Raw genomic sequence first — 24,641 nt, forward strand, 5'->3', positions numbered from 1 at the left:
CAATTTAAATTTTCTGTAGCTTTTCTGTATGTAAAACGTTCTCCTATTAGTCATTGAAAGAGTAAATTACTAAGTGCAAACCTGCATTCAAATCTGTCACATGCATTATCTCCTTACATTTTTATGACAGCAGACACCTTTCTCTTTTTTGTCCTGACATCACAATTAAAAGCCCCTGAAATTATTAAGCAGTGCTTAACAAAATAGTTATTTAATTATTCAAAAATACTCATCCTCTGTCATTCCACTGCACACATGTACTGCTATTATTCAAACCAGCATTTGTCTAGTCCTACGGTGTACCACCTCCATTCTCCATTGCTCAAGCACTGTACCATTTAAAACCTTTGCCTCAACATTATTAATCAAAATAACCGTTCTTTTATCATACTCCACAGACCGCCCCCCATAACTTCTAAAATTATCTTTTCCGATTTCTAGACAAAAATCTTACATCTAAAAATTATACTGTGCATGACATTCCTACACCATTTACAAATAACAAAGCAGATTAACTCAAACTTTAAGCTATTTCTATTGGAAAAATAGAAATGTTAGCCTTTCCCTTTTTGTTCTTTTCTTACTTCTTTCATATTAATTTCCCTATGACTGTGTCTCCTGTAACATTTTTAACCACCTCTTCAACCCTACAGTATCATTTTCTTCTTCTCTTTCTTCTCTACTCTCCTTTTCCATTCAACAACCGCATGGATTTTCTTTTGTATTGTCAACTTCTTTTAACCATGGAACATCTACATTTTATCTACATTTTCTTCATTTGTATTCTCCCCATTCCCTGAATCAGCATTTTCTTAGTCTTCTGACACCAGATCAGTTTTTCAACTGCCCCATTTAAACATCACTTTTTCATTTTCACTCATTGCATCTGGACAATCAAAATAAAAGAAGAACCTCTTTAAGGCATTTTGTACAGGTCATTTCACACTTTTTTTGCTATGTGTCTTATTTTTTCAACACTGATTACAGCTTCCCATGTCACACTCACTTATTAAACACATTTCTTTTCATAGAAATAATACATTTTGGCTACCCAGCATACTCTACAGTCCTACACTTTTCATTCAGCATAATGACACTTGCAGTAAGATTGACTCCATTTTCTGCTGCTTTTAAAATTACCTCCACATCTCATGACCATCCCATAAAAGTCTCCCATCCATCTTCTTATTAACATTTTCAAGACTGTCACACAGTTCTTTGAAAAAGTCTCTTAGTTCCTTGGTGGACTCTCCTCTACCTTAAGTTTCACAGGTGACAGTTTGTAATATTTAGACTTAAAACCATATAATTTCATGGCCTTTTTTTTCTATAGGTACATGTGAACATTGGCTGTAGAGTATTGTCAATAGTGATGTAACATCCCAACTCCATGTGCAAAAATGAGAAAAAAGAAGTTGTGAGTAGATGGATGGAGTATGAATTTTCCAGTAATTGAAAATTCTTAAAGGTCAAATCACATAAATGCTCAGCTTCCACATGTATCAAAAAGCATATTTCCTGGCTTTAAAACCTAAGGGCTCCACTATTTTGTCTCAAATCACATACCTGCCAGTAGGTAAATCCTTGCTTATTCTTAGGCATGGCACTCGTCACCTTTATTGCCAGTGCTTTTCCACTGGTGCTTCCATCTCAGCACCAACAGCAGCAAAACAAAGCTCCTAACCTGCCAAGACACATGCAGAATTCCATGTAGCATGTCTACTTCCTGCTGCACCATCTTACACTATCTGACTTCCTCCTACCATTTTGCTCCAATATTTGCAGTATTTGAAACCTAATACTTCTGGTTAGTTCCTTCTGGCAGTAGAATATATATTTCCTTTTCCTTAAGAAACATAATTATCATCTACAGACTCATCCTCTGTTATCAAACCCAGTAATGTTGTATTATTCAGTCTTTCAGTCTTCCTTCTACAAGAACAATAGCATCTGACTGTGGCAATACCATACTTTGCTGACTATCCAGGCATGTATGTGCAGTCAAAAACTGTTCTGTTTGGTAGAGCATTCTTCATTTTTAATTAAAGAGGAGTACAGATTTAGTAAAGCAGTCATTAATTTTGCAGTTTGTGAGAGGTTCTGTATTAACAGATATAGCCAACGCTTTACTGCACCAATGGAAATAATTAGCCTCATGCCCTCATCCACAAATGGCTGTGGCTCCTGATTTACACTGCTGAGTGATTCAGAGATTGGCTCAGCTGTATAAATTACAACCATACACCATGAAAAGATGGTAGTCAGTCACTGAGTACAATAGATGTTGTGGCACAGGTAAGTTCATCGCAGTTCAGAGGAGACATTTGGGTTGTTAGTGCGGGTGTGTAGTCATCTGTAGTGGCCTAAATGAAGTTGAGTGTGTGCGTGTGTGGTGTGTGTGAGCTCATGCGTGCGTTCATGCCAGGGTGGTCATGCTGGGGGGATTAAGTAGGGAATTGAGTACAGGTGTGTGTGTTGCTGGTGAATGGATGAGTGTTGCATAGGTCCAATCAAATTTGTGTGGGGTGTTGCCCGATGTTATGTGAATGTGTATGTGTGTGTTTGAATGACTGTGTGTGGGATGCCTGTACCAACACAATGCATGGTTAGTGAGATTAAACTTTACCACAGTCACAGATCTAAAACACTAGTGGTAAAAAGCGCAACTCAGAGACATACTAATAATGACTGGACAGTGAGGTCTTCTTCATTGCAGCCATAGCCATCTCTGAATTGCACTGTCCATCAGTTTCAAAAATTGACCTACCTCCTGTAGGTAACATATGGAAGCTGTGAGAGTCTCTGACTCCCAGCCCATGATGTAACAAAATTACACAAACATCACATGCTTGCATAGACTGCAATGAGGTGTAGTTATGATTTTTTATGTAATTGACTGAAAGCCAGTACTCCTATTGTTAGATTATACAACATTATTCATCAGATAGTAGCTGTGCTATATGGTATCTTTTTTTTTTGATACATGATGTAAGATAATTCTTAAGTATGATATTTATCTTAACATCGATGATAGTTTGATAGTAATCTGAGGATGTGAGAAGAGAAGAAAAAAGACCATGTTTTGTTTATATCATATCATGGTTCATTTTATTAAAAGTGCTGTCATTGCTGTCTGTGTGTTATAACATTTAGCTCAAGAAGCAATTCAGAATAATATAGTTAATATACTGATAGGCTATTTTTGTTTACAATACTTTTAAAAGTAAACTTCCTGATGATAAATCACATTTTGAACTTTCTAATATTTCTGTAATTCTTTCTGAGAACTTCCCCACTAGTTAGAAAGAATATATAAATATATATATATATATATATATATATATATATATATATATATATATATATACACATATACATATACACATACATACACATATATACACATATATATATACATACACACACACGTGTATGTGTGTGCGTATATATATATATATATATATATATATATATATATATATATATATATATATATATATAATCTATGTGTGTGTGTGTGTGTGTGTATATATATATATATATATATATATATATATATATATATATATATATATATATGTATGTATGTGTGTGTGTGTGTGTGTATATGTATATATATAGTTTACTATCAAAATTTGGAATGGCAGTTGTGCGTTTATTCCCAATGCCAGTCCTAATAGATAAAAATGTACTCACCGTTTTGTACAAAATCTTGGACCTGATAACAATGATGTCCCCATTCAAAACTCCAAACATTTGGAATTGAAAGTATCTATTAACGGTTACATTTTGCAGGGCCATGTGGGGGGCCTGTGCCACCCACGCCCTCTGCATTTTATGTATATCAACTCCAAAATTGCACTACAGTGAGGAAAAAGGTAAATTTCCCGATACCCACTGTACTGCGATCTCCATTCATAATGCCAAACTCATAATAACGAATGCAGCTTTACTTTCATTGTTATGGTTCATACTACTTCAGTTCAGCATTGTGAACCTTGAGAACCATGATTTCAACCACACTGCATTCGCACAACTGCCATTCCAAATTTTGATAGTAAACCTATATATGTCTATATACACAGCTTTTTATACTCTCTAAGAATTTGTTTAAGTAATTATCGTTGCATCTTAATTTTGGTGAATTTAAAATACATGAAATGCATTTCATTAACTGTAATGTATATAATTCTGAATTAATGAACATTTTAAGTTTACATGCAACCCTCATTTAGTGTGCAAAAGACTCAACTCTCATTTGTGTAGCTGCCAATCTGTCTAATCTCTAATTCTCAAGGGTCTTTCTTTTTCACTGAAGCTTGGCAAGATGGCATCAACTTCTGCGATATCCAAAAACAAAGAAACAAACTGCTTCTCTTTATCCCTAAAACTCAGTCGGACACCGATCTGGACTTCAAAATCAATTCCTCAAACATATTAATTCAAAGGGTCACACATAGTAAGCTGCTAGATGTTGCTATAGACGAAAACAAACATTGATTTGCATATACAAGTAGTTCTCAAAAAACACATCAAAAACCTGAAACATTATACTGAATAAAACAGTACATTAGTGAACCCAGTAGAAAAACTACAACATCTGCCTATCTACTACCAACATTAACTACTTTATGCCTCCCCTATACTTGTAAATCTCCAAGCCATCCAAACCTCCAAGATACAACAGAATTGCCAGTTTTGTCTGCAGCCTTTCTTACAGGGCCCATCACTGTACTGCCATCAAAAAGCTTAAACTGGTTAGAACTATGCAGCACCTCAGTTACTTACAACTAGTTGTAGCCAACAACCTTGTGCATAAACCTAACAAGTGTCCCAGCCTAATATGCATCCTCCAACCACATGACCCAGAAGCCTACTCTCACAAACAAAGCTATCAAGCCACAGAGCCAACAATTTGGCAGGTAAAGCCTTTTATTCACATTCCCAAAGTATGGAACTCGCTAACTCTACTACTAAGACTCAGTAACAATCTTCTACTGCTAAAGATTAGCTAAAATGCTATCTCAAGGATATGCTCTTGCTCCTTACCTTGCTGACTCTAACAGAAACAACCCTCTCCCTTACTACCACTTTCCCACATTTTTCACACTCCCAAAAACATGTGGGCCTTAGTAATAAAACAGTGAAGACTCAACTGTAAATAAAATCTATACAGTCTAAGTCTCTTGTAGCTAATGCTATACTCTCTACTCTTACATTAACACTTCTTGGTACTAACGTCCACAATGAACATGGTTATGCCTACAACTTACTACTTTCTATTTTACCCATCTTATGCAATCTGAATAGCTTTAACTCTCACTTTAATACAGAAATTAGTATGTTAACCCATGCAAGTCTATGTGTATGGCTGTTCTACAAAAGTATGTATATAACACATGCCATTTCAATATAAAATTCTGATTAGATCAGTGTAAATGTATTGCACCAGTGTGAATGTATAGTTTTCTATGATATGCATTTATGTAATGTGAACCAATTCAATACACTACTGTGTACCATTTTCTTTTATTGCACTGTCAAAGATGACACTAAATAATTTACTTATGTTGATTTGCACTGTCTTGTATTATATTATGCCAAAAAAGGAAAGAAAATAGACAGATAGATAGATAGATAGATAGATAGATAGATAGATAGATAGATAGACTGACAGACTAATGGTATCTTAAGATTCTGTGCAGCTTAGGCAAGACCGTTCAGTTTTGGTCTTTTTTTGCATTTATCTAGAAGCTTGAAAGTTCTGCCTAGTCTTCAATAGTTAACAAGAGGATAGCATATGGTGAACAAAGATGAAAAATGAGAGGAAGCAAGGCAGAACATTTGGGAAGTCATACAACTCCAGATAGGATGTTGATCAACAGGTGGCTTGGATCTTGCAGATATGTTTCAGTGACTGGGCCTATGTTGTAGAATATTGTGATTAACCATGTCAAAACTGTCTGGGAAGATGGTACAAAAAATTCTCTGATATTTAGCATGGTTCAAGTGTTATAAAGGTAAGCAGGACTATTTCAGTACCTTTCACACAGCAGAATTCATGCTGAAAGGTTGAAAGTAGGTTATAGTTATAGAAGTGTTTTAGTACCTGACTGTGCTTGCACTTGCAAGGATTTTTGAGTGATAGGGAAAATATTGCTATAGGGCAGTATCAGGTAAAAATGTAAGAGGAGGATATCAGAGTACAGACAAAGATAAAGGGCTAGGAAAGTCTTAAGGAAAGACCTGCTCTCAGGCAATTTAGTAAATCAAGAACAGAAGCTGCTGTAAAAAGGGGATAATTAATAGTATATATAAAATATTGCATACTAACTATAAGAATCAATCAGTGGAGGTTAGAAAAATTGGGAAGATAGACTGGAAAAGCAATTTACAAGGGAATAATGGGAGGACATATGTATGGCTCTCACGTATGCAAGTTCAGAATGTTTAAGATTTTTGCTTGGACATGTTTGCATTGGTATTTGTACATTCTAAGCAGACTTCAAAGATTTTTTTCTTCTGGTAGATAGCAAATGTTGCAGGTGGGATGGGGAAGAAAGAGGCAACTGGGAACACATTTTTAGAAAGTGTAATGAGCTGGCAGATTTAAAAAAATCCCCAACAGAGTCCTCTGTCAAAAATATGGGGCAAGCAATTGTCTGTAACTAAGAAAATGATTCTTTTCAGCTGGGATGCAGGATCTGAACTGCCTAGATATAGCAAGGCCTTATTAAGCTTAATTCTGCTGGCAACCAAAAAAGCAATCGCTTCAAAATGAAAATCAAAAACTAAACAGACTGTATCTGAAGTCTCAAATATTGTAAAAGAATAACTGAACTGGCATATGGATCTTTAGAAAGGAGAAAAAGCAAATTACATAGAAATAAATGAAACTTGTCAGAACAATACATGCAGAATAATAGTCAGGTGTGAGGTTTAACAGAAGTCAGGAATTGAGTGATTTATGTAATGTTGGACTAGAAGACAGTTGTTATAAAGAGCAAAACTTGTATAATGTGTACAAATAGAAAAACAATCTTAATATTGTTTGTTTTCTTTTCTATTAATGCATGTGTGCCTATGTCTTAAGTGATATTGTAATAAGGATGTTTAAAAAAAGACTGTAAGAAGAGCTGCCTTAGTGTAGAAGGACAAGAGCTGAGAATATACAGAGTTTTGGTACATAGGCATTACTGACAAATTTTTTGTCTTATACTGTAATAGGATATGTGGCTGCATTGGCAATGAGTTTTAGATAGTACTGAGGGATATCATCTGTGGACAGTGATGTGAATCGAGTTGTTCTTAAAACTGTAGAACAGAAAAGTTGAGATGGTAGAGAGCTATAATGGCTGCTGGTGGACTGTTGGGGTTTCATTGTGGGTATGTGTTGCTGTTCCTGTGAAATTATGGTAAAACCAGGTTATTTTAAGCAGGTTAGCCAAGAAGTCAGCATTAGGATGGTATGATTTATTTGGCTTTGGTAAGTTGCAAAACTTTGAAAAAACATTTTTAAGGATATGGTGTAGCATTTCTAGTTGGGTTAAATGTTTTTCTCTTCTCTTTTATCTTGGATTTAATTTATTTTAAAAGTGCTTTTTTTAAGATAATCATTGCTGCTTTCTTGGTGGTGTGATATTGATATTGTTTATGTGTCTTATTGCAGTCTGTCACATATATTTGTTTATGTCAGCTGTTATCCATGTGAAGGAGTTTTGCTTAGTTTATTTTCTACCTAATGAAAGGCATGTGACTAAGATATAGAAAGTGCTGGTAGTCAAGAAAGTACAGTTGTGTATTTAAACATACCATAACAGTAAATGTTTGAACAGTGACTGCTGCAGTAGCCTTAGCTAAATGGGTGATACGACATACAACAGCCAACCAGTTTCCATGCTCCAAAACTGTCAGGCAGCTCAAGCTGAGCTGAGTAAAAGATAAATATGGGTGACAAACCCTTCAGAGCTTTTCTGCCAACAGAGAAGGGAGGCTGAGCCTTGAAAGGACAATGCTACGAACAACAAAAATTAAATGTCCACATGTTGGCATAAAAATCAGACTAAAAAAAAAAAAGAAGGGGAATGGAGGGAGGAAGTGGCTACTGCAGCAGTGATCACTTGAACATCTGTTAAGGTAAGTTTACTTACACAATTGTATTATGTTCATCGTATTTATCACTTACTACATTTGGGAGGTGGAAGGAGAAAAGAATGGTCCTAGCAATGCCTCAAACAGATGCCCTATGCAGACCGTCTCAAAAAACTCCAGCTTTACTCTGTCGCATATCTCTTACTCAGAGGCGATCTCTGTCTAACATACAAAGCTATGTCAAACCCAGAGCTGTTGGACAGTCTCCACGTAAAGAAATCTCAGTCCCTCTGAACTACACGCTCTAGCAACCTAAACCTTGTCACCACAATAAACAGAACATGCTGGAGGGATAGATTCCTGTCTCAGAGACTTCCCATACTCTGGAACAAACTACCTACCTATATCAAACAAAGCTCCTCATTAGCATTCTTCAAGAAAAATCTTGATGATTGGATGGGAAATAGGAAATTCACCCTGGGGATCACTTCTGTGACTCTGCTTGACTGGGGCACAGGAAAATAATTTTCTTGGGTGGCAAAAGCCAGGGCACTGTTTGGCTAGGCTTATATAGGCCCTAGGGCTAACAGCCTGGTACCTACCTATGAACCTATGTACAGAGGACAAAGGAGCAGGTCCTAGATTACCTCTAGAATCCAACCCTTTCCAGAAATCCAGAGATGAAACCAAGACTAGCAGAGTGGATTTTGACCCTGCCTGGAATAGTTTTGTTATGGCGAGCACAAAGAGCCTTAGACCTCCATTTAGAAATAATCTTTTTTGACACAGGTTGCTCCTTTTTCTTACCTTCACAAGAAGTGAACAATTGTTCTCAAAGAAACTCTGTCCCTGTGGAAAATGAGTTAGATATGACTCATCATAACAGCTTGCAACCAGACACTCTTCTTGTGGAGGTTAAAGTAATCAGTAAAACCATTTTTCATGTTACAAACCTCAAGTCAGCCAGGTTAGCTGGTTCACATGGAGCCAAGTGTTAGCTTCTCTAGCACAAAATTAAGATCCCAATGAGTGACCACAAATTTACTTGGAGGGTTGTTGAGCAAATCGCCTTTTAAACCATTTTGACATGAGATTGCACTGAAAGAGGAGGATCCATGGGCAGACATGCTGAAATGACTGATAAATTAACCTTGAAAGAGGAATAAGAAAGATCATAGGATAGTAACACACAAATATTGTAAAACCAGAGAACAACTAGCCCAGAATCCTTATGTTGTTGGCACCAGGTAGAAAACATTTTCTATTTGATAATATGTCATTTTCCAATAGTAGGCTTTCTTGTCTCCATTATTATCTGCTGTACATCCTCAGGAAACATGTGCCAAAAAGAATTAAAATTACATCATCCAGGCAGTCAACTGAAATTGATTGATGTTGGGGAGCATCAAACACCCCTGGGTCTTGGGTAAGTAAATACTGTCTGGGAGGAACCTTGTGGTAATTACCCCTGGGATTTCCAAAAGAAGGGAGAATGATGACTATCTGGGCCCAAAATCAGTTACCACAATGATCTTAGTGGATTCCTTCTGAATTTATAGAAGTATCCAGGATATTAGTGTAAAGGGTGGAAAAGCATACAGGAACATTCTTGTCCAAGGAAAAAAGGCATCTGTCTTTTTTTTTTTGCATGGAGACCTGGAACAGAGTCTTTCCAGTTAACTAATTGTTCAGAAAGGAGGTGAAGAGGTCTACTTGAGGAACACCCACAGATGGAGAAAATCTTGTAAGCCACCCTGATCTAGTTTCCAGTTATGAGGGTCTGCCCGGGTCCTGCTCAGCTTGTCTGCCACATAATTTTTCTCTGACAAAATGTAGATTACCTGTAGAGTTAGATTGTGCTGTGAAGTTATATCCCAAGCTAACATGACTAGTCTGCATGGTGGGGTACAACCTGGTTCTACCCTGCTTGTTGATGTACCACATGACTGTGGTATCATCTATAACAAGCTGAAGAGGTCCTGGGTATGAAAGATGATTCATAGAGTCGAGTGCCTTGATCAGGGCAAGCATCTCTTTGATATTTATGTGCTTGCATCTGTCCTTGGTTTGCCAAACACCCTGGGCTTTTATCCTTCCTGAAACTGCTCCCCAATTAAAGTCCACTGTATCTGTGATGTCTAACTACTTTGGAACAGAGAGGGAGAAAGGACAGAAAGGGAGACCTGGATTTAAGCATGTGAGTTGTCTCTAGCAAATAATTTCTCTTCTGACACTGGGATTTGAAAAGACAGTGTCGGTGCTGGGACTAAAGAGACTTCAGATATCACTGCATCTTTCTCATTTGGAGTTTTGCCTGGGGTATCATGAGAATCATACAAGCCTTGTGACACAAAATCCTGAGGTATTCTTTCACAGTGACTGAAGTCTAGGTGAAAAACCTTAGAAAAATATCTAGATATAAACCTATTTTCTTACTGTGGAAGAACAGCTCTTTGAACTGAGGTGTGCAGATAACAAACCAGGAACACATTCCTGTATGAAGGAGTCAAGAAAGTCTGTTGAAAGTTCTCTTGGAATCCCAGCTTGTGTAAGATATCTCTCACCTGTGAGAGAGAGAGATTCCTGATGCTTTGAAATGATTCTGCAAAGATAAGCAAGTCACCTAGATAGGGAAAAATGTGGATAGCATGTTGCCTGCAGTGGGCTATAACTGGACACTTTGTGAACACTCTTAGTGGATAGTCCAAAGGGAGAAATGATATGATGCAGACACACAAAACCTTAAGAAACATCTGAAGTCTGGATGAACAGGAATGTGATAAGCATCTTTTAACTCTACTCTTACCAGGAAACCTGAAAGAGGAAGAAGAGGTAACGGGTTGTGAAGTGACCATTTAGAAAATGGGCACCATCACAAAAAGGTTAGGCAAGACAGATCCAGAACTTGCCTTCTATCATTCCTTTCTTTAGCACTAAGAACATCCTTGAATAAAATCCCTTACCCACTTGGGAAGGAGGAACTGGTTCTATTACTCATTGGACAGCATTTGATGAAGAATTAGTAAGATTCTGATGTGAAGGATGAGGAATGACCCCCCTGGAAAGGAGGAACTTCCTCCCACTGCCATCTGTAACCTTGAAGAATGATCTTCAGAACCCATTTGTCTGAATTTATATGTTGCCAAAGAGAAAAATGGAGATTCAGACTTTCTGGTAGAAAAAATGGGCTAGGGTCAGAGGGGGTCACAAGGTCTCAAACATTCATTAAGATTTGTTGGAATGTCCTTGGTTTTGGAAGGTTTAGGGCTTCTTTTTGGAACCCCCTTGCCATTTCTTCTGTTTACACATATCTTACTGATGCTTTTTACTGCTTTTTGCCAAAACTGGATGAAGGATTACAGAGTCCCTTAGAAACTTTTGAAAAGGAGGGTTGAACAACCTTAAAGATTCCATGGATCAGTTTACCCCTTTCATAACACTTTCTGATCACCTCTGCAGTAGAGGGAGCAAAAACTAAATCTTTATCTACAGGGGAATTTAAAATCTCATTTTAACATCATCTGAGAAGTTCTGAGGATGCAGCCATGTAACCCACCTTAAAACAATAACAATGGCCATAGCTTTGGAAGAAGTATCAGCAGAGTCATACATGCTTTGTGACCTGTGACATATAAAAAAATAATTTAAAGCAGATTTTTCCTCAGAAGAAGCGGGTATAGATAAAACTTTACTCATATTTCTCAATTAGTCAGAACAAACTTTAACATATGAGCCTGACAATGCAAAATTGTAAAAAATCAAAGTCGCGGAAGTCTACACCTTTTCCCTTTACTTATCAATAATGTTATCATCTTTATCAGAAGGAGTAGAATTAGAATTATATAATTGTTTAGCAGCAGTGGAATCAACTAAAGCTATAGCTGCTGGGTCAGGTTTGGGAATAGTATATAAAAACTTAAAAAAGAGTGAGGAACTTTATATACCCTATTTGCCTTTTTAGGGGCATCTGGCTGACTATCAGGAAAACTGCAGGCAGTAACACACATATCTTCTAGAGCAGATAGAACAAGAGCAATATGTGGAGGAAATTCCTTCTGTAACAATGCATGGTATTTTCTTAGGAACTGAGAAGCCTCAGTGTTCTCCTACTGAAAACACTGACGCATTATGTCAATAGTTTCAGAGAAAGAGAAACCCCTACAAGGAAAATCAGAAGCTGAGCTCTTCTCTGAGTTTGAGTAAGAAATCTGAGGAGAAAACTATGTTTTTGTCCCTTCATCTTCCTGTTCAGATTCAGAATCTTGAATCTCTTCAGAAAAACGTTATCCCCCTTCTTTCACCACAAACTAGTTTACAAGAATGATTAATATCCTGAATTAATCCGAGTCAGATGCAGTAAACTACTACTGTCTAAGCAAATTTGAGAAGTAATCGCATGTTTTGTTTTCTTTTTCTTTTTGACAGGAAAAATAAGGCAAACTGTGTTACTAATGACAGCAGCAGCAGCCAAGGAATGGATACAGCATTCTGATATAACCCTCTCCCAGGACAAACAAGAGTGGCTCTCCCTTGCCTACTGAGGGGAGTCCAACAGCTGCAAAGGATGTGGCTAACATGTGGTCCATAGTGGCTGTAGTGTTACACCAGAGGGATACGGAGTAAGATGAGTGGTCTGAAGTACAACAAATAGCCACAGCAGAGTCACCCACCTGTGGCTGAGGAAATTGATAGCTTGCTGCAGTGGGAAATGCAGTTTAAGTGTTTTTTTTTTTCTTCTTTTTTTGCGGCTGGAAGAAGGACCAACCATAGGATTGGTAATTTGTTTGAAGGTCAGACCAAAAATGGTGCCTATTTCCAAGGGAAGACAAGCAGCAAATACCAGTAAAAAAAAGAAAACTACAAGCCTTTAAAAGCCACTTTTTTCCCACATAAAATGCAGTAAAAAAAGCACTTTAAAACACTTTGCCAACAGCAAAAACAGTAAAATAAGCACAGTTTCTTCACAGAAAAAATGTTTTCAGTTAATTTACACAACAAAATGACAGGAAAAAAGAGCTCTTCTCTTTAAAAGTAAGATACAGTCTTGTGACAGTCCATTAAAACACAAAACTCATAGCTTTAAAATTACTTTCCTGAATAAGAAAGTTATAAAATACAAGAAATATATAGAAAATGGAAGGTTATTTCCCAAAGGGAACTTACCTGTCCTGCAAAAAAACATCACCAAGCCAACATCAATCCTTGAAAGCCTTAGTGGGGCATATTCTTTGGCAGCAGTAAAGCTTTGAAGGGCTTGGTGCCCAAACTTGTTTTAGTTAACTCAGCTTAAGCTAACTGACAGTTTGGGTGCATGGAAGGTGCCCTGAAGCTTTGGAATTTTGCTTGCTATATATATATATATATATATATATATATATATATATATATATATATATGGCTACTGCACCAGTGAACAATATGCTGAACATCTGGGCAGTTCAGTTTAGGTCTAAGGACCAGAGGTGGTGTCAGTTCATTAGTTTTAATGCAGTAATCAATTTGAAGGGTTATTGTTTTTGTTCTGTGTGTAAGGCAGTGACTGTGCTCTGTTTTATGGGTTTTACTATAGCATTTGAATAGTTAGTAATGGTCACTCTACTTGTCAGACATAATCTCTGCTACTGAAATGTTCTCTGGAATTAGGGAAATCAGCCACTTGAGTGTACTTTCCTCATCCCCTTGTAGTTTTGCTATTTTTGTTGACTGTGTTGCGCAGCTGAGAGGGGCCATGTAATTGTGTGGTAAGGAGACACTCGTTATGAATGGCCTGCTACTGTGGGCCTTGACAACATCCCTGACTGTCAACTAGTAAATGTTAAACAGCTGTTCTCAGTTCATCTATAGCCTATTTAGCCTTAGCCTGTTCACTGGCTACAAACTTGATGTTTGGGAGACTGTCATAATGGCAGCCCCACTAAAGACATAAATCTCACCAGCATCATGTGTATAATTATGGAACACATCATAGCTGAACTTTTAAATACCAAAATAAGTGATCATCTCTGCACTGATTATACTCAATTCAGGTTAATGAAAGGCTGTTCTTGTTTTGTCAACCTAGGTGACTTCTTTGAATGAGTTACTGAAGCCATGGACAAGAGGCACACTGTCCACAGTGCATATTAAGACCTGGCAAAAGCCACTGACACAATCCCCCAAGCTGGTATTAACAAGCTTATCTAGCTATGTCACATAACAGTAAAAAAATCAGCTTTGGTGATAGTACTCTTAAATGGTTACAAAACTATCTTTAAGACACAACCTTCCAAATATTCTGTAACAATACCTTCTCTGAACCTGCCATACCTAACAGTGATATCTCACAAGGATCAGTTCTAGGCCCTCTACTGTCCTCTCTGACCATAAATGACCTTACACTGGATTTCCAAAAACAAAATATCATGTATGCAAATGGCATACTGATGTAATAATCCAGTAAAAATTTACTTTCTTACTTACTACAGTCAAAACAAATATACAACATAATTTCACAGCACTTTGAAAAGGGTTCAAATCGGATATACCGTTAATCAGCCCTACTAAAAGAAATGTAAGGCTACTGTCAAGTGCAAAGAAGCTCTCTTTACAAAATCTGCTCATTAATGGACTCACTGGAAATAGCATTCCCAATGTTAGGGAACAAAAGTACCTTGGACTTACCCTTGATCCTTTCTTAACTTCATAAACCACAATGACAATATTATCTCTAAAGTTTACCACCAACTGAAACTCTGCTGTCTTATTTACCACCTTGCCACTCTTGCCTACTGTAAAGTCATAGCTAAAAATACCGTAACACCTAAACTAGGATATGTCCCAGCACTACTGTCCACACAATCAGCCTACAATTGCCACAGCCTGCAAGCCACTGAATTAAAAATATGTAGGTTTGTTCTCATTGTAAGCCAAAACACATACCAATGTCAAGTACTAAGCAAAATGTATTAACTCACCATAATTAACAGGACTACACTACTATTATGCACCCTGATTTTTCATAATCCTACAACTAGGTTATTGCCCACCCCTCAGAAGGAAACTCCTACTCAAAGAGTAAAACTATTCACTTAGAAACAGTCAAGATGACCTACTCATACTTTCCAGGCCAAGATCAATTAAGCTATAGGTGAAAATGCCTCACCCAGAGCAGATCCATGTCTCTTGAATAACATCCTAAATTATGTTAAACTTAATAACCTAGAAACTTAAAAAAAAAGTCTTGAAAAAACATCTCTACAAGGATACCAAATGCTCTTGCTTCTAAGATTCTGGCTAATGATATACTCTTTAAAGCAGCACTCCTACATGAAAATACATACTCGTTGAAAATGATTAAGCTGCTACCTTTCTTTTATATAGTATTCATATAAAGAATATCTCTCTCAAGATTGTGATTAACTATATTATTAAAATGAAACTTCTGCATTTAATATACAGTGTATGTTTGTGCATATCAGCACTACTGTAAAAACAAAATGTCCACTGCATTTTATGCCCAGGTCATGACTGAACAGGGACTAATGACCATTTCACTCACCTGATAAAAAAAACTGTAAAATAATATAAATAAAACAATAATAACCAACTTGCTCAATGATCTAACTCATACTGAGAGAATTTATGGTACCTCTTCCACAAAAAAAAAAAAAAAGTCATGATACCCCCGCCACTTATTTCTCTGATGGGAAGGCAATGGTTAAAGAGATTTGGCTGATCATATTTGCTGATGACTGCAAGTTTAACTGAAATTACGTGACTGATTCTCTGATTCTCTAATAAAGACTGAATTAGAGTAGCACACTGTATACTATCCAATGACCGAAATGTAATGTTAAAAATGTAGTGTAGTTTTATTTGGGGAACAAGGTCAGCCTTGTCATTACAGTGTAAAGGCAGCTCACTTAAAACTGACAGGGGCATTATGTACCATAACTGATATCAAAATATCAGACAGATTAGGGAGTTACTCTGCCTTGTTCAATTAATTTGCAAGGGAATATCTTGTAGGGAAAAAAAAAAAAAAAAAGAGTACTCGACACATGCCTCATGAGGCCCATCACCTTTGCCTTGCATTTTTTGAAAAAAAAAATTGTAAATGTATAATTATTAGACAAATATATGGTAATCATGATGGCTGACAATGGTTAAGGTGTTTACGTCACACACAAAAGTTTCAGGGTTTAATTCTCACTAAGAAAAGTTGACCAAGCTTAAAATGGTCCATAAGGGCAGCTTACCTAGTATTTAGCTATGAACCTATGAACCAAAGAACATTATGATGCTCAGGCCAGAGTCACATTGGTAAACATTCTTCTTCTTTAACAAGACAAAATGCATCCCAATATAAATGTGTGTACTGTAGTCAGTTGTAGACGACAGTGCTATTGTCAAAATAGCACAGGTGCTGTACTATATTTCCTTAAACCATGTCATTCTTTTTAACACCTTTATTGAATTATCACTTAACTTCACAAAAGCAGCAAAACAAATAACTGTCGAAAACAGTAAGAAATAAAATGCAGTGTCTGTTAGTTCACCGACACACTTTAATGGAAAACACACAGCTTCAGTTAGCACTTTCATCTCCTTTAACTCACAGAGACTTCTTCAGACTGAAAATTCTAACTAATTACAATTGAATACCCTCCTTACATACATCTTAAAACACTATCCAATCCGGACTGAAAAAACATATCACATGATACAATGAATCTAAAACAGTAAAAACAGTGTATAAAATCAGAGTTTTAGCCCTTTTCTTTTCAAGTCCATAAATTCCTCTCTATTGTGAAGCCCAGGGTAAAAATATGCATTTAACTTCACTTGCCAGCAGTATTCCAGCCATCCTAACTCTTCTACATTAATGGTACTATTAACACTTTTCAGTGCTTCCAACACTAGACATTTTAAATTGACTTTGCATTTGTTTTCTTTATAATGTTTACACATGGCATTTTTATCATCACCATTGGCAATAGCATACTTATGCTAATAGATTCTTCTATTGAGCTCCCTGGTTGTTCTCCCTACATAATATGCCTGACAATCCATGCACATTATAAAATAAACCACATTTTTACTTTTACATGACAAAGTCCCTGGTATTCTAACTAAGTACTTGCCCACTTCAACTTAATTGGAATCAGTGTATAAATAATTGCACATATTACAATTAAAGCATTTAGACATCCCTTTTCTACTTTCAACAGGTATATATCTATTCAACTTATTCTGAAAAAAACAGCTTTATAATTTTTGGCTCTTTCTTGAACAAACCTAGGTCCTGTACCAATCTTCTTTATTATATCATTATTAGCTTTGAAAATTCCCCAGTTTCTACTGGCAATGCTTTTTATAGCTTTGGAGTAAACACTGTTTTGTACTGCCAAAGCTGTCCTATGAGTATATTCTTTTCTGTATATTTTGTTACCATTGACAATCTCTCTTTCCTCTATTTCCTTATTTAACATACTGTCCATTTCTTTTTTTGGATACCCTGTATACTCCATTCTTTTACAAAATGTTTTTGCTTCTTCTAAAAATTCACTGTCATTCTTAAAATATTTATTCTTTTTAACTGATCTTTAATTATGTTTAGTTTAGTTTTATTAGGGTGGAGGCTAGAATAGTGTAAATACATATTATTTTGGAAATCCTTTTTATATTTTAGATGTTAATTTATTGTCTTCTTTATAAATGGTGAGGTCCAGATAATTAATTCTATTCATATCATAATTATGAGTAAATTTAAGATACGTACATACATTTTTTATGTATTTTAAAAAATATTCTAATATATCAATGGAACCTCTCTGTATTAAAAAGACATCATCAATAAATCGAAACATGCCACTGGAGCCCCATTTAGAACCCATCACTGCCAAAATCTTAAAATACTAGGATGGCTAGAACTGCAAAGTCAGCTTCTTATCCAGCAACTTACTATCATTCAAAAGATCATGCATCATCCCACAAATACTCCAATACTCTGCAACCTCATCAGCCCATATAAAAACCTTACAACTCTACGTTCAGCCAGTATGGTACTAGTATCCACCTTAAAATCCAGCAACAAATCTGGGGATTGCTTGTTTACTAACTCTGTTGGTAACACTTGGAACAAACTTCAAGTGTACTAACATCCCTTTCATCCACCCCACTTTTCAAGAAACAACTAAGAATCTTCCTAAAAATCACAATGGCTATGCCCTTGCACCAATCCAGACTGATACTATCTCCTCTTGCCTGACCTCCATTAAAGTCTATTATACCTATTTCCTGTAGCTTTGTTGTATCTCTACGTATTCTACGGTTGAAGCTCTTTCCATGGTGCTTTGATCCTTCTCTGTGTGTTCTACTGAAAAAGTACATAACCTACACAACCTTGTGTCTTTCAGCTTTTCCCAGTTAGGGGTCCCCATAGCAGAACTCCAGTCCGCTAATGATTGGCAGTAGATTTTTACGTGCTGGCTTGCCAGGCCTAACGCATGACCTTCAACGAAGGAATGCCCATTCACGCATGTTGACACACAGAAGACGCTCTAACTGAGAATCGAACAGGCAGCGTCTAATTGTGAGGCGACAACGCTACCGCAGCACCACCACCACAGTGTACATAACCTACACAACCTAAATATGAAAATAAATAAATAATTTTGAATCCATTTTTAAAATGTTTTTACTTATGTCTGTTAAGAATTACATCTTAAATGTTTTAATTTAATTGTTATGTAATTGTTGTACTTGCTTTGGAGCTTTTCTCCCCAGGCTTCTGCTGAAAATGGACATATATCCAGTCAACAAATGTAAAATAAAATAAATAAAAATAAAAACATCTTAACTATGTATTTATTGAATTCACTATTAACTATATTAGCCATCTCCTACACTTGCATAGACACATTGGCATAACTGGGAGCTATAACTGCTCCCATAGCCACCCCATTTGTTTCTACATAAACTTGTTCATACAACTCCAAATAATTATATAACACCAAGTCAGTCATTTCTATTAATAAACCTATCGTATCCTCAAAAAACATTTTAGATCTTATAGGTTCATAGGTTCATAGGTTCATACTAGGCTATCTGCCCTAGGGCATTTATAAGCCTAGCCAGAGTGTGTTTGGCTTTCGCCACACATTTTAAATTAATTTTGCTATGCCTTTTTTTGAGGTTAGTATACTGTGCCTCTGTCTAACAGTGACACAGAAGTATTAGCCGGGGTAAACCTACGATCTCCCATCCACTCATCAAGATTCCTCTTGAAGAGAGTCAATGTGGGACTCTGCCTAACCTGGACTGGGATTTTATTCCAGAGTGAAGGGAGCCTCTGGGTTATGAATCTGTCCCTCCAGCATGTCCTATTTATTTCAGTGCTGAGGTTCAAGTCTCGAGCGTAGCTCGATGGGATTTGGATTTTCTGAGGTGCAGCATGTCCATTAATTCCGGGTTGGACATGGCTTTATACGTCAGGCACAGATCGCCTCTGAGCAGGCGGTATGCCACTGAGTAGAACTGGAGTTTCTTTAACCAGGCAGCATAAGGCATCTGTTTGAGCCCTTTGATCCTCTTGGTGAGGTACTTTTGGGGTCTTTCCAGTTGCTGCAGGTGTCTGGTAAGGTACATCCCAAAAGGGGCATTGTACTCAATTATGGGCCTGATGAGGGATGAGTAAAGAGGCACGATGACCTCCCCTGATCTAGATGTGAATCCCTTCATGATTAGGTGGGCTATATAAAATGTTTTTCTAACCACTTTGGCCACGTGGTTGTCAAATGAGAGATTGCTATCAACTTGGGTCCCCAGGTCCCTAATTACTTCTTCTGTACTTAATGGATTACCACCTATGTGGTAATTTGTGGGCACTTTGTTTTTGCCAAAGGGGATGACTATACACTTTTTGGCGTTTAGCTTGAGGCCATGGCTCTGGCACCAGTTGTCTGTTTCTATGAGGCCCTTTTGGAGGATGCTTGTGTCGGCTGGAGAGTCGATTATGGTGCCCAGTTTGCAGTCATCTGCGAACTTGGTCAGCCACAGTCCTTCCGTGTTGGCCTGTACCACCGAGAAATATATACCGAACAAGAGAGGTCCCAGGACTGAGCCTTGTGGGATGCCACTTGTAACTGGTTTGGAGTCTGACATGGCTCCAGCAATTCTAACCATGTGGGTTCTGTCCTTGAGTCAGTTTGCAACCCATCTAGTGACATAGGGGTTTATATTTAAGCTGGTGAGCTTATCTATAATGCCCGAGTGGGATATTGTATCGAAGGGTTTTGCGAGGTCCAGGTAGGCTGTTTGGACCACCTTCCCCTCGTCAATGTCCTTGGTGACTGTTTCAAAGAAATCGAACAGGTTTAAGAGGCAGGATCTGCCCTTAACAAAGCCAAACTGGGTAGGATCCAGTGTCTGTAGGTCCCCAATATCTTTATTTATGTGGTCCATGATGATACTTTCCATAGCTTTGCAGACCAAGCTAGTCAGGCTTATGGGGCGATAGTTTCCAGGATCTGTTGAGGCACCACCTTTGTGGAGAGGGACCACTGTTGCTGTATGCCACTCTGAGTACATATCCTGTAGTAAGGCTAAGATTGAACAGTAGTTTTATGTTTGGGTTTAGCTCTTCTTGGAGTTCATGTAGGACGCAGCCCGGGACACCATCTGGTCCCATTGATGCTGTGTTTTTTGCTTTGGAGAGGGCGGCTCTTACCTGAGCATCTGAGATGTCAGGGGGGCAGCACTCTGTTGGGATAGATATTTGCCCTTTTGGTGGGGAGAGGGGAGAAGTTTGCACTGAATCTGTCAGCTAGCATGTTGGCAATGTCTGTGGGCTCAGTGTATTGTTTGTCATTTTGGACTAATTCTGAGCATATCTGGGAATTCCCACCCAGGTTCCTAACATAACTAAAGAAAGCCTTGTGATTATCCTTAGTGTCCTGTGCAATTTTTCTCTCGAAGCTGGCCTTAGACGATTTTATGAGTGCCCGTAGTTTTTTGCTAATACTGATCAGAGATGCCTTCCCTTTTTGGGATTTTGCTCTATCATGTAGTAGCTTCCTCCTTCTATTGTATAGTTTGTTTATGGCTGGGGTCCACCAGACAGGACGTCTGCCTTTGGAGGATTGGGTCTTGGTTTTATTTGGGATTGCATGATCCATGCATTCCTGAAGGTGTTCATAGAATGCGTTTATAAAGGATTCTGCTGTCTGGGCTGTATTTTCCACAGGCCCAGGGGCTTTGAAGGATTTTGCCTCGGTTTTGAGGCATGTGAAATTTGCTTTAGAGAAGTTTTTCACTGTGGTTTTCTGGGCAGGGGGTGGGGTCGGGATGTGATTATCCAGTGAGATTAGTTTATGGTCTGATCTTACCAGTGAGGGATACACTTCTGGTCTGGAGCATAGTGTCCCCATGTTGGTGATGATCAGGTCCAGTATGTTTTCCCCTCTTGTGGGAGTGGTAACAAGTTGTTCCATAGCATTTGAGTTTATAAATTCTAGGAACCTTTGGGCTAGGGTGTTGGAGCTAGAGTAATGCTCCCAGTCTATGTTTGGGTAGTTGAAGTCACCCAATATAATGGTGTTTGGAGACCCCTTCATATTTTCCAGTATTCTCAGGAAGGCCAAGTGGGGTTCCTGTGTTTGGGAGGGTGGTCTGTAGCAGGCTATAAACTGGAAGGCAGTTTTACCCACAGTTAGTTGCACATGGATAGTCTCTGATGATTCATGCTGTGCCACCAACCTGGAGATGTGGGTATCTTTGACGAATATTGATACTCCCCCTCCTTTTGTGGTTTGGTCCAAGTTTTCGGGCCAAAAAGCATGGTATGAGGTATAACCTGGTAGTGCTGGGGTGCTCTTGGGAGCCTTAAACCAGGCTGTTACTGCATAGATATCGATGTTCTCCATGCTAAGGAGAGTTTTGAGTGCGTGCATCTTGAGGTTTAGACTTCTGGCGTTGAGTAGCATTACTCTTAGTTTCCTATCCCTTGTGATACCTATGGAGGTGGATTTGTCTTTTGAGCCTTGCCTAAAAAAGGCACTATGGGGGTAGCAAGAGCCTTTGCCAATATCCAAAAGCCCAGGGGTGACAGGTGCAAGCTGTCCCTAGCGAAGCATCGTGGCTTGTCGAGCATGTCATCCCAGGCTGACAGGCATTGGATCCCCTTTGAATGACACCAACACTTAAGCCAATTGTTGAAATTGATCATCTTGTCTTCATATTGTGGCATAATTCTTGGTGAGGGAAAGATGCTACTCAAGGTCAGGGTCATACCGGCCTGGGCTACATGCTCAGAGAGCTCCTCTATGTCTCTTTTCATGTAGTCCACGGAGGTACGTCTCAGGTCATTCACACCAGCATGGACAATGACTGAGTCATATTTGTACTTGCCTTGGAGAGACCTGACTGCTTGTGTTATGTGGCAGATCCTTGCGCCCGACAGGCAGCTCACCGTGATCTTCTCCTTGTTCAGCCTGGTGAGCGGAACGTCAGTGTGTCTGACGATAGAATCACCTATTACAAGCGTATCAGGTGTGTTGTTTAGCCTTAAGGGCTGTGACTGTTCGGCACACTGGCTTTGTGAGCTATGTGTTGCACGTGTTTTGTTTTGGGGTAGCGGTTGCTTGGGTGTCTGCTTTGGAGGTCTCTGCTGCTTAGGCAGATTTTTATTTAGAGCCTCCGAGTATGTTTTTGTGTGTTTATGTGTTTGGTTTGTTGTCGTGGTAGGTCTATGTGAGACTGGAATTGTAGTGAGTGTGGTTTCCTTCTTCTCCTGACTGGTTATGCCAGTACTGAGTTGAGAGCTTAGCCTCCAGTATGGCTATATGGTTGCATCTCTCACATGTGTTGGAATTTGTTGGGTGGAGGAGAGGGTTGTCTGTGTACATGAGGCAGTTGTAACATTGCCTCAAGATTCCCAGATTCACCAGCTGGACCGGAGAGGAGATTGACAACTGACCTTTGGACATGATAGAATAGTATTGGGAATTCCTTTATAATTGAAAAAAAGGGCCAATGGGGAACAAGGTACTCAAGGGGAGTTTGTGAGGGTGTAGTGCTTTTAATTTTTTAGAGCTGACTTATATAATTGCTTTAGTGAGCAAGTGCCAGGTAACTTAAATGCAATGTGCTACAGGTAACTTAAATGCAAAAACAACAAACAGTAACTTTCTTTTCATCTAGTGAAACAAGGAAATAAGTACAGTAAGCAATGCAGATATCACTAGGGATCCACAGAAGTGCTAAAAGGCACTTACTAGTTCAATTCTTACTGTTTCCATACCATCTATGTTGGAGATCATAGTATAAAGGGAATTGATGTCCAAAGTGACTAACAGGTTTGTTTCATTTACTTCTGCTCTCTCTGTTTCATTTAGGAAATCAAAGCTGTCTCTTATGTATCCAATATTTTTAGGAACCACCTTTTGTAGATGCTTATCTAAACTACTGATAGGCCTTCAGTTTTGCACTTTGCACTTGCAACAATAGGCCTTAGTGGGGGGTCCTCCAGGTTTTTGTGGATCTTTGAAATACCAAAGATGCTACTTATTTTTGGATTAGTATTAGTTAGGTTTCTTCTGGTCTTTTCATCAATTCAACCTGTATAGAACCATTCTTCTATACAGGAGTCTATGACAGCATAACCCTTTTTTACATCTTTAAATGCAACTTTTTTATAGAATTTTTCATCTGTTAACATGTCTCCCATTTTCTGTCATACTCTCCCCTATCCAATACAACCAGGGATCCCCCTTTATCTGCCTTGAATATCAATATTTCCGCATTTCTATTTAATTTCTCAAAGCATTCCTTTTCAGTTTTAATAAGGTTATAATACTTAAAACCAGCCTTATTGTCTAATGTTTCAACAATTTGTGCCTCACAAACATTTAAAAACATTTCCAGTTCTTTACATAGTGGTGGGTTAAAACAACTGGGCTTATAAAATTCCACTTTAACTTGGTTCTGTTTATCAAACATAATATCAAAGTTTAAACACCTTTTATAGTCTCTCAATTCATTTATTGCAGCTAATTTGTTCGCTCTCTGAGCTAGAGCAAAATTCCGGCCTTTACTTAATACTGAACAATCTACTCTAGATAATTCATACTTCGAAAGGTTAACAATTTTAAAGTTTACAGTACCTATGTCATCCATGCTTGATTTGTTTTCTTCCAATGCCTTATGTGTTGGTTCATTTGTGCATAGCCGTTTGTTGGTTGCTTTTTATAGTTTTTAAACTTTCTGTTTCTGCTGCTTGCTGTTACTTGGGCCCAAGTTCTTTCATGGTTAGTCACCCTTTGATATACCTCTACTGGTTACCTATTACAAAATCAAAGTTACGGAACTTCGAATACCATATGGTCGACACCATATGATCAAAGTTCCATAACTTCTAAATTAAAAAAGAAAAAAAAAGAAAAATGTACCCTGACGGGTTAAAGCAGGGGGGCAAGCATCCCTGCACCCCCCACACCCCTCGCTACTTAAATATACTAACTCTGAGATTGCACTTTAAAGAACTACAGTGCAGAAAGGGAAGATGTCCCTTT

Source organism: Protopterus annectens, chromosome 16.part0 (assembly GCF_019279795.1).
Source record: "Protopterus annectens isolate FY-2018-M chromosome 16.part0, PAN1.0, whole genome shotgun sequence".
NCBI lineage: Eukaryota > Metazoa > Chordata > Ceratodontiformes > Protopteridae > Protopterus > Protopterus annectens.